This window comes from Adiantum capillus-veneris, chromosome 19, assembly GCF_014529385.1.
Source record: "Adiantum capillus-veneris isolate H3 chromosome 19, ASM1452938v2, whole genome shotgun sequence".
NCBI lineage: Eukaryota > Viridiplantae > Streptophyta > Polypodiopsida > Polypodiales > Pteridaceae > Adiantum > Adiantum capillus-veneris.
This window is the reverse complement of record NC_140949.1, coordinates 132,887,775-132,905,416: the sequence shown is the minus strand read 5'-3', so window position 1 is coordinate 132,905,416 and position 17,642 is coordinate 132,887,775.

Sequence of the window (17,642 nt, the reverse complement as noted above, 5' to 3'; positions counted from 1 at the left end):
ACACTCCTCATCAGTGTATTGTGGGAAGGTGCCCATTCGTCACATGTTTTTAGGCAGCTGTTTTAGTGCCTTACTAAAAGAGAGAGAGAGAGAGAGAGAGAGAGAGAGAGAGAGAGAATGGACTACAGTAGTGGCCTCTCGATCTGAGGTAGCATGGTCACTAGTCAGGCTCAGGAGGCGTGCAGTAGTGTGTGCCAGAGAGAGAGAGAGAGAGAGAGAGAGAGAGAGAGAGAGAGAGAGGGAGAGAGAGAGAGAGTCATCCCACGATTTCCATGCTTGTAAGCAGACATGTAGCTTTTCTAATGCAGGTATTAAAATAGAAAGGTACTTTTCTAATGCAGTTTCCATTCTAGAGAAGAGTCAAGACGGATGCAATGCAGGCTTATGCATTGTGCAGCAATTCAAAGCTTTGTGAGACTAGAGGGAAAGAGAGAGAGAGAGAGATCCCTCTCCGAAGCCCATGGACTCGTTGAGGCAATGAGGTTGAAGAGCTCCGCATGCCCGTGAGGCTATTGGCTATCTCTGTAGTCTACATTGCACCTATGTGCCCTTTGCGATGCCTTAGCAACAGACTACAGGTGCGCACATGCATTATCGACTGCCGTCTCATCACCATCACAAGCTACTAACTCATTTGCTCATTACTAGTAACTACTCCGCAAGCTAATTTTTACTCGTGTTGGAGGCTCTCCATAGGCCGCTTTTCATTTTCATGGTGTCATTAAATGCACTCTCAGCTATTACGCATTTTGACAGTCACTTACATCCTTTAGATATTCATCTAATTCGATGCCCTTTGGCATTCCAGGCATATCAATTTCTCTTTGCTTGTAATCAATGATTCAATCCCCTCAATTCACTAAACCATAATTAGCAACCCTCTTTGCAAGGATTCATCACACATAATCAGATTCCTTGAAACTTGACATGGCTGCTCAACAGATTGGTCCAAACAGTTCAAACATGACCCTGCAGAGAAGATGTAGCGTCAAGAGATCAACTTCTACATGCTGCCGTCAACGTAGCAACGACGATGACAACAACATCTGCAACGATCCTCACGGCATTCACACTACGTTCTTGTTCAATTTTGATCAAGGTCACGTCGTCAACAGCTTGACTAATTGCAAGAGCCCAAAATGCTGCTGGAGAGTGCAGGCTTTTGATGTAATGCTAGTCAGCTTATTTTTGTGGCCTTGGAGAGCTAGCAAAGTCATTCATTTCACTAGAGCACACGGACAGGAGTAATCCCCATAGTTTCTAGGAATGAGATTGGTCACAACAAGTATATTGTGGCGAACGTGCTTATAGAAGCTCTCATATTGAGGATAAGCATAGCAAGCTCCTCTAGAGTCTTGCAACTTGAAGTTTTGAAGACCAATGACAATGAATAGCACTAGTTAGGCTCCGATAGATAGCAAGCTCAGGATGTGTATAGATGTAGCTGAGCTTCTTGATTTTGAGAGAAGAATATTTTTTCTACATGTGAATAGATTGTTGTCCAACTCTTGGTGGGAAGGTTTCCTCTGTATTTGGGTGCACGAGAGAGAGAGAGAGAGAGAGAGAGATCTTGAAGCCTATATTATCGGTAAGGGGAGAGAAATGCAAGCATGCCAAAAAGAGGAAAGGATGGAAGGGTCGTGGAAAGGGAGGGGTCAAGCTCCACAGGAGGGTTTGTGTGAACATTCAGGACATTGCCAAGCCTGCCATTCAAAGGCTTGCTCGTAGGGGGGGTGTGAAACGCATCAGTGGCCTAAGCTACAAGGAAACTAGAGGTACTCAAGATCTTCTTGGAGAATGTTATCCCAGATGCTATGACCTACACAAACATGCCTGCCCAAAAACTATCACTACCATGGATGTTGTGTATGCTCTCAAGCAATAGGGCCGTACTCTCTATGCATTTGGTAGTGGCAACCTCTTGCTTCTTCGTTAAGATATGGTTTTTATAAGGGTATTTTCCTTCAATCTTTCATTATTGATACCTAATCTCTTGAAGCATGGATTTCCCACCTTGCACAACTAGTGGTTAAATTTTAGCAATACTTCTTTGGTGGCTAGAGAGAGAGAGAGAGAGAGAGAGAGAGAGAGATGCTCCCTCTTGGATAATAAATATCCAATTTAAGACTCATGGAATAGATCTCAAAGATCTCATTGGATTGTTTCAATTGCATTACAAAGTTGTGTGGGTGTGAATAAAGATGCAAACAAATGCAATAACCTTCCTATATTTTTCCCAATAGTATGTACCCACACGATTTGGAAAAAATCTCATTAATAGGAATCTTCACAATTGCCGCCTTGCATGATCTTTCATAGCATGGATAGGGTAGTTTTCTCAATCCTCATACAGTTCCATCTCTCCTTTATATTTATATAGAAAGATGGCAAGGTTAAGCTCAACTTGTATGCCATTTGCAATGTACATAATGCATAGTGAGAAATTGTGTGACCATTAAACACATATGAGCGTGGCAAGGAATTCGTAACATAGCAGGGTCTAGATCACTTAAAAGTTTTGGTTTTTTTCTTCAAATGGGGACAAGGGCTTCTACCCCAATAAAACCATCCATGCTTGCATTTGAAGGCATTGCATTGTGTAATATATTCACGATGAGATGTTGAAATAAATGTTGTCCTTGGTACTATTAGGGGGAGGGGCGGGGGGGCTGGGGGCCTCATTATATGCAATGCATTATATCTAGCAATGATTCACTTTACAAGGTAGGGACAAAGTATGATGTTTGAGAAACATTTTGCATTATATACTGCATTACATCTACCGCTAATTCAATTTTGAATACCCTTTGAGACTACCAAGTGACTGGATCTAGATTAGTGGAGCAATTACCTCTTACCCTTCTTTGTGATGAGAAAGGCTACATTGTGTCCTCAATAACCTTAAAGTTTTTAGTTAGCCATTAATAAACAAGAGAAAAGACACATGTCTATAGAACAAGTATGTGAAAGCCTTTTTTTTGGGGGATAGAATGGGTATACATAATATATATTTTTGATATGCATCATGTATTAGCTTAAAGAATCCAAAAACTGTTATTATTGTATGTAACTTTTCATACAACATAGATATTTTAATATAAACTCTTGATATAAAATTCCCACGGAGTTCACTAAAGTATATGTAACATAGCACGTGCGTTCTACAGAAGGGATTTTCATTTCTTGTAAGTTTAAAAATTCATGTATACAAGAGGGGTATAAGGAGTAATTAAAATCGATTTTGGTAAACACACGTGATATATTAAAATTTTAATAATGAATGTCCTGGGATAAAATTATGTCAAAGGGTTGTATGTTTGGGAGCAGTGTCATGTACAATGAGTCTATTTGAGCACACAATTAAAAAAGTTCTAAATTTGTGCCTAAAGGTCTAAATTAAAAGCCTACAAAATTATTATCCCCACCAGCTTTCAACAAGTCAATAAAGAGCTCTATTTCCATCTACATGATTTTTGTTAAAGATTCTCAAAATGAACCTAATGCTTTAGCAAAATAAAATAAAAGCAACCAAAAGGAATTAGAGTTATCCAATTTTCTCAAGGGGTGTCAAGATGTTTTATTGACGACATCCCTTGTGAGCTACCTCCTAAATGAGGTAATAATGACCATGCAATTCAACTTCTTCCAGGATGTTCACCGTCTAACAAACCTCCTTATAGAGTTTCTCAAGCTCAACAAGATTTTTGTTAAAGATTCTCAAAATCAACCTAATGCTTTAGCAAAATAAAATAAAAGCAACCAAAAGGAATTAGAGTTATCCAATTTTCTCAAGGGGTGTCAAGATATTTTATTGACGACATCCCTTGTGAGCTGCCTCCTAAACGAGGTAATGATGACCATGCAATTGAACTTCTTCCAGGATGTTCACCGCCTAATAAACCTCCTTATAGAGTTTCTCAAGCTCAACAAGAGGAGATTATGCGGCAAGTGCATGAGTTAGTTGAGAAGGGCATGGTTAGGCCTACCTCATCTCCATTTTTCTCACATGTGCTATTAGTGCAAAAGAAAGACGGCACATATCGTATGTGTGTTGACTATAGAGCACTAAATAGGATCACTATCAAGAATAGGTTTCCCGTTCCACGGGTAGAAGACCTATTTGATAAGCTACAAGGATCGACCTACTTCAGTAGGATTGACCTAAAAAGTGGCTATCATCAAATAAGGATAGTTGATCAAGACATTGTAGAGACCGCATTTCGCACCACATTTGGTCTTTACAAATACATTGTCATGCCTTTTGGCTTGACCAATGCACCAGCCACATTCAACCGCTTGATGGAGAAGTTGTTCAGGCCTCATTGAACCTTCACTGGAGTGTTCTTTGATGATATTATCATCTACTCCAATTCATTAGACGAACACAAGCAACATCTCCAGGTAATATTTCAAGTTTTAAGAGAGAATAAACTTTATGTTAATCGAAAGAAAAGTGAATTTTTCTTGCAAGAGATTCAGTATTTAGGTCACATTATCTCTCAAGATGGTATCAAAATGGATCCATCAAAGTTAGAGGTAATAAAAGGATGGCCTAAACCAAGGAATCTTCATGAACTAAGAAGCTTTATAGGTATGTGTGCATACTATAGACGCTTCATAGAAAAGTTCTCACAAATAGCAGGACCATTACATGACCTAACAAAGAAAAGCGTTAGGTATACATGGTCTGCTAAGGAGAACAATTCTTTCGAAAAGCTTAAAGAAAAGCTTATCTCTCAACCTGTGCTTACACTACCGGATATCTCAAAACCATTTGAGGTCCAATGTGATGCTTGTGGTGATTGCCTTGGAGCTGTTTGGCTTCAAGAAGGGCACACCATAGGCTATGAAAGTCAAAGGCTCGACCCTGTTGAGAAAGCTTTAGGCATATATGAAAAATAACTCCTTGCAGTTATACATGCCTTAGACTCATGGAAGCACTATTTATTGGGGACTCTTTTCATTCTGCAAACGGATCACCAAAGTCTTAAGTACTTCATGACGCATACCAAGCTCTCCGACAAACAAATGAGGTGGGCAAATTTCCTTTCTCAATTTCATTTTCATATTGCTCACATTGTTGACAAGCATAATCCAGTAGCTGATGCACTCTCAAGACGGCCAAGAGTGAATGCAGTTTCCATAGCAACTCACAATGATCTATCTTCAATGATAGATGAGTATGCTAGTGATCCCGATTTTAGAAATGTGATTTCAACCCTTGCATTAGGGAAGAAAGAAGAACCATTTACTTTACAAGATGGTTATCTTCTCTATGGCAATAGACTATGTGTTACTAACTCACTACGTGAGAAAGTAATTTATGAATCTCATGCTCCACCTTATGCGGGACATAGAGGGATTCAGTTTACCTTAAAGGGAATTGAAACATATTTCTATTGGCCTACCATGAAAGTGAGCATACAAGAGTATGTTTCTAAATGTGTGGTATGCCAAAAGACAAAATTTGATAGAGGGAAGCAACTTGGATTGCTTCAACCCTTGCCAATCCCTAATTCACCATGGGAGAGCATATCCATGGATTTTATCTTTGGATTGCCTAAGTCTATCCATGGGAATACGGGAATATGGACGATAGTAGACAGGTTCAGTAAACAAGCTCATTTTATACCTGTCAAAAAGACTATCAAAGCCCATCAAATGGCAACCCTCTTCATTTCACAAATTTTCAAGTACCATGGCTTGCCAATGTCCATAGTGTTGGATAGAGATCCTAGAATGACCAGTAATTTTTGGAAGGGTCTCTTTGAAAATTTAGGAACAAGGCTAAATTTCTCTTCGGCCTATCATCCACAAACGGATAGCCAAAGTGAAATAGCTAACCTAACAATTCTCGATCTACTAAAAGCCTATGTAACGGAAGTAGATCAAAGATCCCAATGGGAGAAGTACTTACCCTTAGTGGAGTATGCTTACAATAACACTATACATACTTCCACGGGAAAAGCACCTTTCGAGGTAATTGAGGGAAGATCAAAAAGTCCCTTGCTACTTAAGGTACATGGGAAGATCTTCGCTGCAGATGAGTATACCCGAGACCTACAAGAATCTTTTCAAAAGATTAAGGATGCTATCTCTATCTCACAGCAAAGGCAAAAGGCTGTTGCTGACAAGCACAGAAGAGCCCAAACCTTTAAAGAAAATGATTGGGTCTTATTAAAGTTTTCCAAGGCTTGATTAAGGCACACGACGGGCAAGAATCCTACGGGACACCGAAAGTACTATGCTAAACTAGCAAAAAGGTACTATGGTCCCTTCCAGATTCTTAGGCCAATCAATGAGATGGCCTATCAACTCAAGTTGCCCAATCATTGGCTCATACACAATCCTTTCCATGTGAGCCTATTAAAGCCTTACAAAGGAGAGCCACCTCAAGAACCAACTACTGAAGACCCACCAGAGATCGAGGACCAAGAGGAGGTGCTGCAGTGCGAGTCCATTCTCCGACATGAAGACAAGGTACTAAGAGGCGGTAAGATTATCCGACGATATCTTATTAATTTTAAGAATTATCCTTTTGAAGATGCTAGATGGATGCAAGGCATACAATTAAAGGATAACCTAAACCTTTTCAATGCTTACAATGCTTCCCAAGGGTAAGCAAATGTACAAAATGTTAAAAATGAACAAAGTTTTTGTCTTATAAGACTCTCTTTTTCTTTATTGTGCACAAAAATGAAGTAGTATGCATGCTTAGATCAAGTTTGCGGAGACGACGTCTCCCAAACTTGTCACTCTACTATGGAAGATTGATAGGACTAATGTGCAGACATGCTTGCGGCAGCCACAGGCTCTCAAGCGCCCAATGGACTAGTCATCCATTGTGAAATGATGTCGTAGGGTAACATAGGGATCCTCTACCTGCTAATAAAAGGACTCATAAATATGCTTTATCTTCTCTACACCATAGTCGAGGACGACTATGATTTCAAGAGAGAGGTACTGTCATAATAATCAATATCTAATTCTCCTAAATGATTTTCTCATGTTAAACTGATCATTTAATATGGGGAATTGCCAAGGGAGAAAAAGCTAGAATATTGGTTAAGTTAGCAGATCGGCCACAGTAGGGATCCAAAGGAGGGAAAAATAGGGATCCAAAGGGGGGGCCATCTGCAAAAGAGCCATGTGCAACATTGGGCTAAAAAGACCCTAAGGTTCAGCCCATTAAGACTTCCAAAATGCTAAGGTTCCAAAATTCAAAGGTTGTGTCCAAAGGTCAACCATAGGGGAATTGGATGCTTTGTGTGTGTACAAAAACGTCTTTACAATCCCTACTTAGGAGGGGGCGAGCCTTGCATGTAGGGGATGAGAGAGAAAGTCGCACACACACACACAAGCTCCCTTTACACAAAGGGAATGAGGAACACATGTCAGCTCCCTAGGCCAGATGCCCACAAGGTGTACCCAATTCCTATTGGATGGCCTTGGAGGTGGACCAATGAGAATTAGGCTAGAGTAAATCTAGTTTAATTAATTTAAAAACACTTAATAAAATGACCAATGAGAACTAAGTCCTGTAGAAGACTATTGGACAGTCTCCCAAGGGGTCCAATGAGCATTCAGCAGCCCAATGGCTTGCCTGATTCCTATTGGCCAGGAGGCAAAGGGGTCCAATGAGAGTTTACTTGAATTATTAAATTACCTAAATCTCTTACAAAAGGGGAAAGGGGGACACATGTCAGAACGCTATCACTTATGCTGCTTAATTGTCATTGGCTAGCCCTAGGGAGGTCCAATGAGAGGACAGCAAGAGCAAATAGCAAGAGGGCTTGCCCAAGAGAGAGAGGGGGGCTGATTTTTGCAAGGAATTATCACACACACACTCACACAATCTCATGTGTGAAGTAAAAAAAGACTATCTCTTCCCAAGCTTTAATGGAGAGCTCATCACCTACTCCAAGCTTGTGAGATAGAAGCCTACATCGACACACTCTTGGCATGTGGATGCAAATCCAACCAAGAGCCAAGCTCCAATGCATGCTCATCTCCTCTACCAAGCTAATTACTAAGCTAAGCTATGCTAATATGAGTAATTATGTGAGGAGATGTACATCTTTTCTCGTAAGACTACTCCTTCTTCCTCTCAATCTACTCTCATACCCTGCTAGCTCTCACCATCTTTGAAGGTGTGTGAGGTCTTGGGTCTGAGACCGGGGATAATTGATTTTGTGTTTGCTAAGTGTTTTGCTTAGTGCATGAAGCTTTCATCTTCATTGCACTAGCTAGTCTTGAAGGAACACAAAGAATTGTATTGTACAATGTCTCTCTTGATGGGAGAAACCATAATACAAAGCCTTTTGGAGGGGGGACCGGCTCCATGCAAATCCAGTCCTCAACTGTTGTCAATAGCTTAATTTCTCTCTCTTTTGAAAGTATTGTTCATGCTATCTAACTAGGTATTATGCTTTAATTTTTTGCTCTCTCCACCCAAGCACTCTTGTAATTCTCATTAGGAATCTATTCTAATGAAATGGCCACTATGTTCATGCTAATTTCCGCTACACACAAGTTTTTAGGCCATTAAATGTTACAATGATGGCTAGGAAAACGTTTGAATGATATGTTGAGCTTTTTTAAGGTTGTAACAACTCCAAATCCAAACCTCAAAGTAGTGAAAGAAAAAGTCTAAAAAGACATCTACATCAGGCCGTATAGCAAAACATTCATCTTCTTTTATGAGGCGCATGTGGCCAGTCCATGATGGTATGGCATCACCATGTTGCATTTCAATCGACTTAAGTAGTAGGCCTTCAATGTCCAAGATAAGGACTCTTCTTTCTTTCTTGAGCATAAGTGGCATCTGACTAAAGGATGAATAATATTCTTTTGAAGGTCCCTTATAGGTACCACTAGATGAGTCCTCATGGCTTGAAGAAGATTTCCATCCCAATAAAGATATACTTTTTGGTTTTGAGTCTGCATTGAAAACATGGAAAATTAGCCAAGACTAGATAGTTGCTAGTGTAAATGCACACATAACCAAGAAAGAACATTTTTTAATTTAATCCAGCCTAGAATAAGTAGATTACTAATATAGATTACACATGCATCCAATAAAGAAGATAATGATAAGTTGTACATTCTTGAATAGTTGAATCCTTGTATGGTTTGCAATCTAGATTGGCCACCTCCCCATTCTAAGTTAGTTTTTGGCTAAGATACACAATACACATGAATATGAAAGAACATACAAGCATGATTTTCTTGGGAAAGAAAGATAGAAAATAGAGAAAAAAAATGAGTGTGGATTGGATGGGTGGTCAATCTATGTGTAGATAAGTACATGTAACAACATACGACCATCACTTGATTTAGAATGGACAGGTGGTCAATCTAAACAACACATGTAACTCTTGAAGAACATAATTATGCATGTCTTTCCTAGAAAAGAGCGCATTCACATCTGACCATCACTTGACCTAGAATGGACAGGTGGTCAATCTCAAGTGCACACATGCATAACAAAGTACATCCCAATATAAGCTATAGAGTGGAATGGAGAGATGGCTAAGATACACAATACACATGAATATGAAAGAACATACAAGCATGCTTTTCTTGGGAACAAAAAATAGAAAATATAGGAAAAAAGATCATGGATTGGACAAGTGGACAATGTATGTATAGATATGCACATGTAACAACATACGACCATCACCTTACCTAGAATGGATGGGTGGTCAATCTAGATAACACATGTGACTATCAAAGAACATGGTTATGCATGTCATTCTAAGAAAAGAGCACATTCACATATGACCATTACCTAACCTAGAATGGACATGTGGCCAATCTCAATAGTACATATGCATAACAAAGTACATCCCACCATAACCTAGCCTGGAAGGGACAAATGGCTAAGATACACAATACACATGAATATGAAAAAACATACAAGCCTGCTTTTCTTGGGAAAATAAGATAGACAATGTAGAAAAAATGAACCTCGATTGGACATGTGGTAAATCTATGTGTAGATATACACATGTAACAACAAACGACCATCATTTGACCTAGAATGGGCAGGTGGTCAATCTAGATAGCACATGTGACTATTAAGAAACATGGTTATTCATGTCATTCTTAGAAAAGATTACATTCACATATGACCAAATATCACGAGACCTAGAATTGACATGTGGTCAATGTGAATAGCACATATACATAACAAAGTATATCCCACCATAACCTAGTGTCTAAGGGACAAATGACTAAGATACACAAAACACATGAATATGAAAGAATGTACAAGGATGCCTTTTCTGGGAAAGAAAGATAAAAAATATAGAAAAAAATGAACTTGGCGATCATGTGGCAAATCTATGTGTAGATATACACATGTAACAACATACGACCATCACTTGACCTAGAAGGAATAGGTGGTCAATCTAAACAACACATGTGCCTATTAAAGAACATGGTTATGCATGTCTTTTCTAGAAAAGACTACATTCACATATGACCATCAGTTGACCTAGAATTGACCACTTTTTTATTCATCTAGCCTAGAATGGATAGAAGGCTCATCTAACGTGCACATATTGACGACTTGTCTAATTTAGACATGATACTTTGCTAAATTTATCAAAAATTGAATCTCTTGGGGATCTTGGTCATTGCATGCTGAACTTATTATCACATTACTTCACCATTATCTATCTACTACTTAGTCTTCTAAACCTTTCAAAGAAATATTTTGCATAAAATTCCAAGAAAACCATGCAACCTCTCTCAATAAAACCACTTATAAATTTGAAATAGGAAACTTGGTTATGTTGGATCAACCACTTGGTCATTCTAGATTAAAATTATTGACCTTCATAGTATAGAGAAATCTATTGTGAGAAACTATGAAAATTATCAAACTCCATTTGTGATTTCACAATGTCCTAGGCCTCCTTCTTGATTAAAATTTAGTTCTTGGATTTCTACAATGAACAAAGTTTCTACAACTAATTATACAATAACCCAAGTTACATATTATAACAAGTGATATTGGAAAACCAACAAAGCAAAATGACGTGTTAATACAAAATATTCTTGAGAATATGAAATTGTGTTCTTAATACATGTCTACAATCACATTAAAGTCTCCAATCTGCTGCAAGTCTCTACAGATCATGCTTCAAATATTCTAGCATACTCCCTAAAGGAAATCTGCAAGAATAAACACAATCAATTGTCAATCATAATGTTTACACTAGATAACTTCTAGTGTAAATTAAGAGTATGGCTAGGATTGAGCATTACCTTAGAGTCCCTTATCAAGTTTGAGAAAATTGTGCTGAAATAACAAATTCTTGATAAAGGCTCTTACAAATACAGCCTTCAAGGGTGCAGTTGTGCAACCTTGTTTCCTTTCTAATGAAATCAATTGAGGCCCCTTCCTGGTGTCAATAGTTGAGGCTTCTTTTGACAATATCTCTCTTATCTTCTGCCTTTCTGTTTCTTGTTGGCTACTTGAGTTTGTTGATCCCTCTTGTATGTCAATAGCATTATCTATTGGCAACCTACATGTTTCAACTTCTTGCATTGACCATTTTGCATTAGGTTCTCTCCAATATGCAATGACACAATCATACTTGCTATCGTTGGAAATTGGGGGTTGTCCATACCACTCGCATTCAACTTGGTCATCTTGCACTTCTTTTTCAAGTTGTAATCCATCATCCATTGGAGTGGTTGCCATTGGATGAACCAACATAGCACTATTGCTACCATCTCCCACTTGTCGATCAATTTTGTCTCCTACAATATATTTCAAATAGTTTAAATGGGTTTCAAGGCTTCCATCAATGTGCATATTAGGGAATCCTTACCTAGTGTTTGTGTTGGGAGTGTGGATGTAGCAACCGTCATGTTCTGTGTCTAAAGGAAACAAAGTAGCAATATTTCAAAATTAGTCAAAACAATTAGAAAAGTTAGAGAAACAAGGCACAAGGTAAAGAAATTGCAATATCATTTGAGGGTATCAAGAAAAAAGGATAATGAAGGTAGTTCTTGAAATATACAAAGCAAGAAAATGTAGTGAAAAAAATAAGGCATTGAGGATTCACACGCTATACCTGCCACCTTAATTTATTATCCTAGAATGGATAAGTGGCCACTCTAGAGTTACCTATGCTTAAGGAAGATCATAAAGGCATTAACCCATCCCAAGGTGGGTGGCTTAAACTTGAACTTACCAGAATTGTAAAGGCAAAATCCCCATGGCTCATCTTTGTTCCACTTTGCCAATTCCTCTTTCTTCCTTCCCAAATTCTAACCATCTTTTACTTTTGAAGCTAGGCTACAATCAAGGGCTTTTCAAGCAAAGGTTTCGCATGTGGTCGGTGCTTCGTGCGTTTGGGCTTGCCAAACACCCATTATGTCCATCCATTGGAATGCCATCCTGTCGATTTGAAACCGTGAGAAAATTTCCCGCACTTCAATCTTTTTCGAGGCCATCAATCGAAACCGCCAGAAAATGGAAACATATTTGTGATCGCCTCCCATTGACCTTGGCATATCTAGCTGCCCATGATTCCGATTGGCAAGCCATCAATTTCTACTGATTCCACACTGTGCATGCTATCTTGCCAAACCTGGTCGAGGTTAAAAAATACTTTTTAATGTAGACAACCTTGCACACACCCGACCCCCGAAAAAATTTCAACTGGCCATAACTTTCTCGTTTGAGCTCCGAACGGCAATCCGGAAAGACCGGCATGCTCCACAACTTGAGCTTTACATGTGTATCCACTGATCCTAGTTTTGGCCACCTGTCTGTACCTGCCCTACCTGTCGGGGATCTGCAAATCATTCCATCTTCGGACAATCATAATTTTCACACCGGGACTCCGTTTGAGGAGCCGTCTTGACCAATTTGCAGAGCATCTTGAAGACCATATTCTAGAGCACCAAATCAACATCTCGGGCACCTTTACCTATGACCCCTACTGGACCATTTCAAGGCATTTTTGACCCAAAAAAACGCATTCGACATACACTTCCACTGTCATTTGCCTACCCAGGTCCTCCATATTGGCCTTGGCCCTTTGTCTTGCGCTTGCTAGCACCCATAGCTTGGCATAGAGCACGTTCTCGCAGAGACTGACTTTGGCTGCACCATCATTGCCCACCCCCCTGTTGAATGTTCATGTTCAACCAAAAGTAGCCTTATTGAACTTGAAACTCACAGCACTTTGCAAACACCCAAGCATGCTGGAAAACACACTACCATATGTACAACATGTATAATGTTAGGAATTGGATCGTGCTAGCTAGGGTGGATGAAAGAGAAACATAGTGTCAATGCGTGAGTGTGTGTGTGTAAGCAAGGTTATCACTCAAGTGAATTAGGTTCCAAGATAGAATTAGCTTGGACTCATAAACACAATCTTGAGTATTGACTTAGCTTAGCACAAACTCACCATAGACAAGCATGTAGTGCAAAATGGAGTTTTTGTTTATTCATTCAAGAAATGAGCTTTAAGTAGCTCTACAGCCTTGGTCCACAGTATGTGGGATAAATCCACTCTCCTCTCCTTGACTCACACCTTAGGACAAAGCTCACACTTTACAATCCTCCCCTTGAAGTTTGGACTATGACAAGATAGTGAAGATGCATGATCCACACAGGCTAACAAAATCCACATAGGATGGTGATATCCACACAAGAAAATAAAGTCCACAAAGGATGGTGATATCCACACAGGATGGTAAAATCCACACAAGAAAAATCCACAAAGGATGGTGATGTCCACACAGGATGATAAGATCCACACAGGGAAAAGTCCTCCCCTACAAGTAGAGAGTCTGCATCTTCAAAATGGGTCTTCATAAAAGACAACGTTGCTCTCGTCTTCATCCTTTTTGTCTTCTACTATGTGAGTTGATCCTCTGTCAGGTCTCTTGCCTTCGTTGCTTCTGTTGTTGCTTCTACTGCTGCTGCTTTCTCCAGTGCTATTGCCTCCATTTGAGTAGCACCGAGAAGGAGGGTGTCCCTTTCTACCACATTTGTTGCAAGGTTTTTTTGTGTAGCAGTCTTTCACTACGTGTCCCATTCTTCCACATTCATAACACTTTCTTCCATTTGTTGATGTCGATGGTGAATATCTTCCCCTTGAAGATGTTGCGATAAAAACTCCTCCTGATGAGGTGAGTGAACCTCTTTGCTTTCTTTCTTCTGCTTGGACTGAGTTGATGACATCTTGGAATGGTGGTGCTGGTTCTTTTTCTTCAAGAATTGTGACTAAGTGGTCATAAGAAGGTGGAAGTGCACTTAATAGTATGGCCACTTTGTCATCTTCTGGTACTTCAACCTGGATGTAAGTGAGTTGCGTGGCAATGCTCTTAAGCATGTTCACTAGGCTAGCAATGTCCTCCCCTTCAATCATAGTAACTTTGTAAAGCTGTCTTTTAAGACTAACTTTGCTTCTTTTGGCCCTAGCTCCAAAATTACTTTCTAGGACATGCCAGGCATCATGTGCATGCTTACATTCATCTATGAAATGCACGTAGTTGTCATGCAAGGAGGTGATGATGATTCCCAATGCTTGTTCATCTTTGGCCAAATTCTGTGCACTTGCTATGAGTGTAGATGCCCTAGTGTGCACTCCATCGGGTTCGGCTTGTTGCCCTTAGCCAAGCCTTGGAACATTTTTTCATAAGGTAGCCTCTTAACTTCGTTTGCCAAGTGTGAAATCCCTCCCCATTGAATTTCTCTATTCCCTTGTCCCCCATTTGTGCTGATAGAGGGGTCTTAGCTTACGAGACTCTCCTAACCAGTGTCTGCCTCTTTACACGAGCACAATCGATGCTAGAAAATTTATTTGCAAAATTTTGTGCTTGGTTGCAATAATTTTAATTTTAATATTTTATTAATAAAATGTGAAGTACCTCTTCACTCGAGGTGAAGTCACCCTTCACATACACCTTTGAGTTCTTCTTTGATGACTGGAATGAGCCTTTGAAAAGGCTTGAAGATGCTTCGTTTGATGACCGCCTTTGAAGTCCTACGTAGAAGCTTTGAAAAATCTTTGAGGTTTGAGGGGGTTAAAGTGACTTGAGAGGGCTTGCCACTCAGTGGGAACAAGGTCTTGAGATTGGGAGCTTTGGGCCTCTTGGGCTCTCGGAGGCTTGAGGCAGCAGGACTGTGGGAATATGTTCCAAGGCTTGGTCAAGGGCGAGCCTCAGCAGGCGTGGGAAGGGGGGCCCAACACGGGGTGATGGCCAAGTGAGAGCAATGCCGCGGGATGGAGCTCTTACAGGGTCGGGCAGTTCGGGCAGCTCGTCGGGCAAGTGGGGAAGGCGGGGGTAGGCCGGGCGGCGGGCAGGTTCCTGGGCAGGCGCAGGCAGGCGCGGGCAGCCGGTCGGATTGTTTGAGTGCGTGCCGTCGTTCGCTAGTATGCAGTAAGGGCCGTCGGACAGGGTTTCGACTATACAGCCGACCGTTCGAACCCGAAATTGCCACTTCGATGCATTTTACCGCTTGCCTCAGGTCCGCCGTGGGTGCCCCAAGTGTGGCCCCTTAAAGGTCAACACGCTATAATAGGGTTGCTTTCATGTGGATCCAGCAGAAGGTGTGAGCCTTTAATGCATCAACTTTACACACACACACACACACACACCTAAGCACACTTCCCTGCTGCAGAACATAGAGAATAGTAGCATAAACTTTTAAAATTGATTAAGCAATTATTTTCACATGAGATGTCCAATTGGAGCATGGGAGGATGCATTGCGAAGCTCATGACATTGGCTATAGATGCTCATAAGGGACAAAGCAAGGTAGTGCCGTACTTGGGAGTAATGGAACACAAAAAATGGTAAGAAAAATATTGAGAGAAACACCTATAATTAAGCATAATACTAATTAACCTCAGGATTAGCCAGGAGAGTAGTGGCCCAAGGGAATCAAACCCAAGAAAATGTTCCACTAACTAATTGATGTTAATTAGTCACAAGGTATGCAATGGGAAGAGAAGAAAAGAAATACCAAGGATCCTAATGATGATTAGGAGATGCCAATCAAACTAACACACAAAAGTACAACAACAATCCTAGCTAGCACACCATAGCTCTAATACCAAATGTTAGGAATTGGATCGTGCTAGCTAGGGTGGATGAAAGAGAAACATAGTGTCAATGCGTGAGTGTGTGTGTGTAAGCAAGGTTATCACTCAAGTGAATTAGGTTCCAAGATAGAATTAGCTTGGACTCATAAACACAATCTTGAGTATTGACTTAGCTTAGCACAAACTCACCATAGACAAGCATGTAGTGCAAAATGGAGTTTTTGTTTATTCATTCAAGAAATGAGCTTTAAGTAGCTCTACAACCTTGGTCCACAGTATGTGGGATAAATCCACTCTCCTCTCCTTGACTCACACCTTAGGACAAAGCTCACACTTTACATATAATGTGTACAAAACTGTATGTTTGTTACTCTTGAGTCCCTTCAAGTGGGTAGCCCAACCCCCCTGGTCACAATCTGATTCACATCGGGCACCACCCCTCTATCAAAGTATAGCTTGAGTCGTACACCATTCACCCTATCCTACCTGAGAAGCTTACCCACTAACTTTCACCAACTTATAGGTCCTATTCAAAAAGGCCTTTTGCACTTTGTATGGACCCATCCATTTCTTCTTGAACTTCTTATGGAAGGTGAAGTCCAAGTAGCTCTTGTATTTCATTACTAGGTCTCCTTCCTTTATCTTCTTGTCTGGCAGACTCTTATTGACTTTGGCCACTCGTCTTTCTAGCTGCTTCACGTAGTAGTCTGTTGTTGCCTCTCTATCCATCTGCAATGCCTCAAGGCCGACAATCCTACCTTGTAAGATAGTTTATAGAGTGGCATTGATGCACCACATACCTTTCAAAGCACCCAGTTGTGCATGCACTGGCAGCACTGCATCCTTACCATAAACCAACTCAAATGGAGTAAACCACTTTGTAGGACGTCCTGTAGGCCCATAGGCATTGCTCTAGATTGATCTCCCATTCTGTCTCCTGCTTATACACATACTTCGTCAGCATTTTGATGATTTTTCCATTGGCACTCTCCACCAGACCGTTGCATCTGGAATGATAAGGCGAGGAAAATCGATGTTGAATCTTTAGTCTTTCCACCAATGCCTGCATAAGCTTGCTTCTGAACCCTTGCCCTCTATCAACAATGAGTACCCACAGCACTCCAAAACTGCAACAAGTGTTATAAAAAACAAAGTGGGCCACAACTTGTGCATTTACTTCCTTCACAGCTTTGGCCTCGACCCACCTAGTGAGGTAGTCAATGGCTACCACAACATACTTCTTGCCACTTGCCGACTTAGGGAGGGGACCGATGGCATCCAAACCACACTTCTCGAAAGCATTCTAAGCAACAATGGCTCCCTGTGACTCGGCTACCAAACGCCTTTCTCCTATAGTCTGGCATTCATGGTAGGTATTGGATCAATAGTGCACGTCCTTCACTACTGAAGGCCACCAAAATCCCGCTCTCAACACTCGAAACAGCACTTGATCTTTCCCCTGGTGTCCGCTTTCCTCATGACATTGCTCCAATACCAAGTTGATCTCTTTTTTATAGAGCACTCTCCTCAGCACCCGGTCTCTGCCGTAGGTCATTAGGT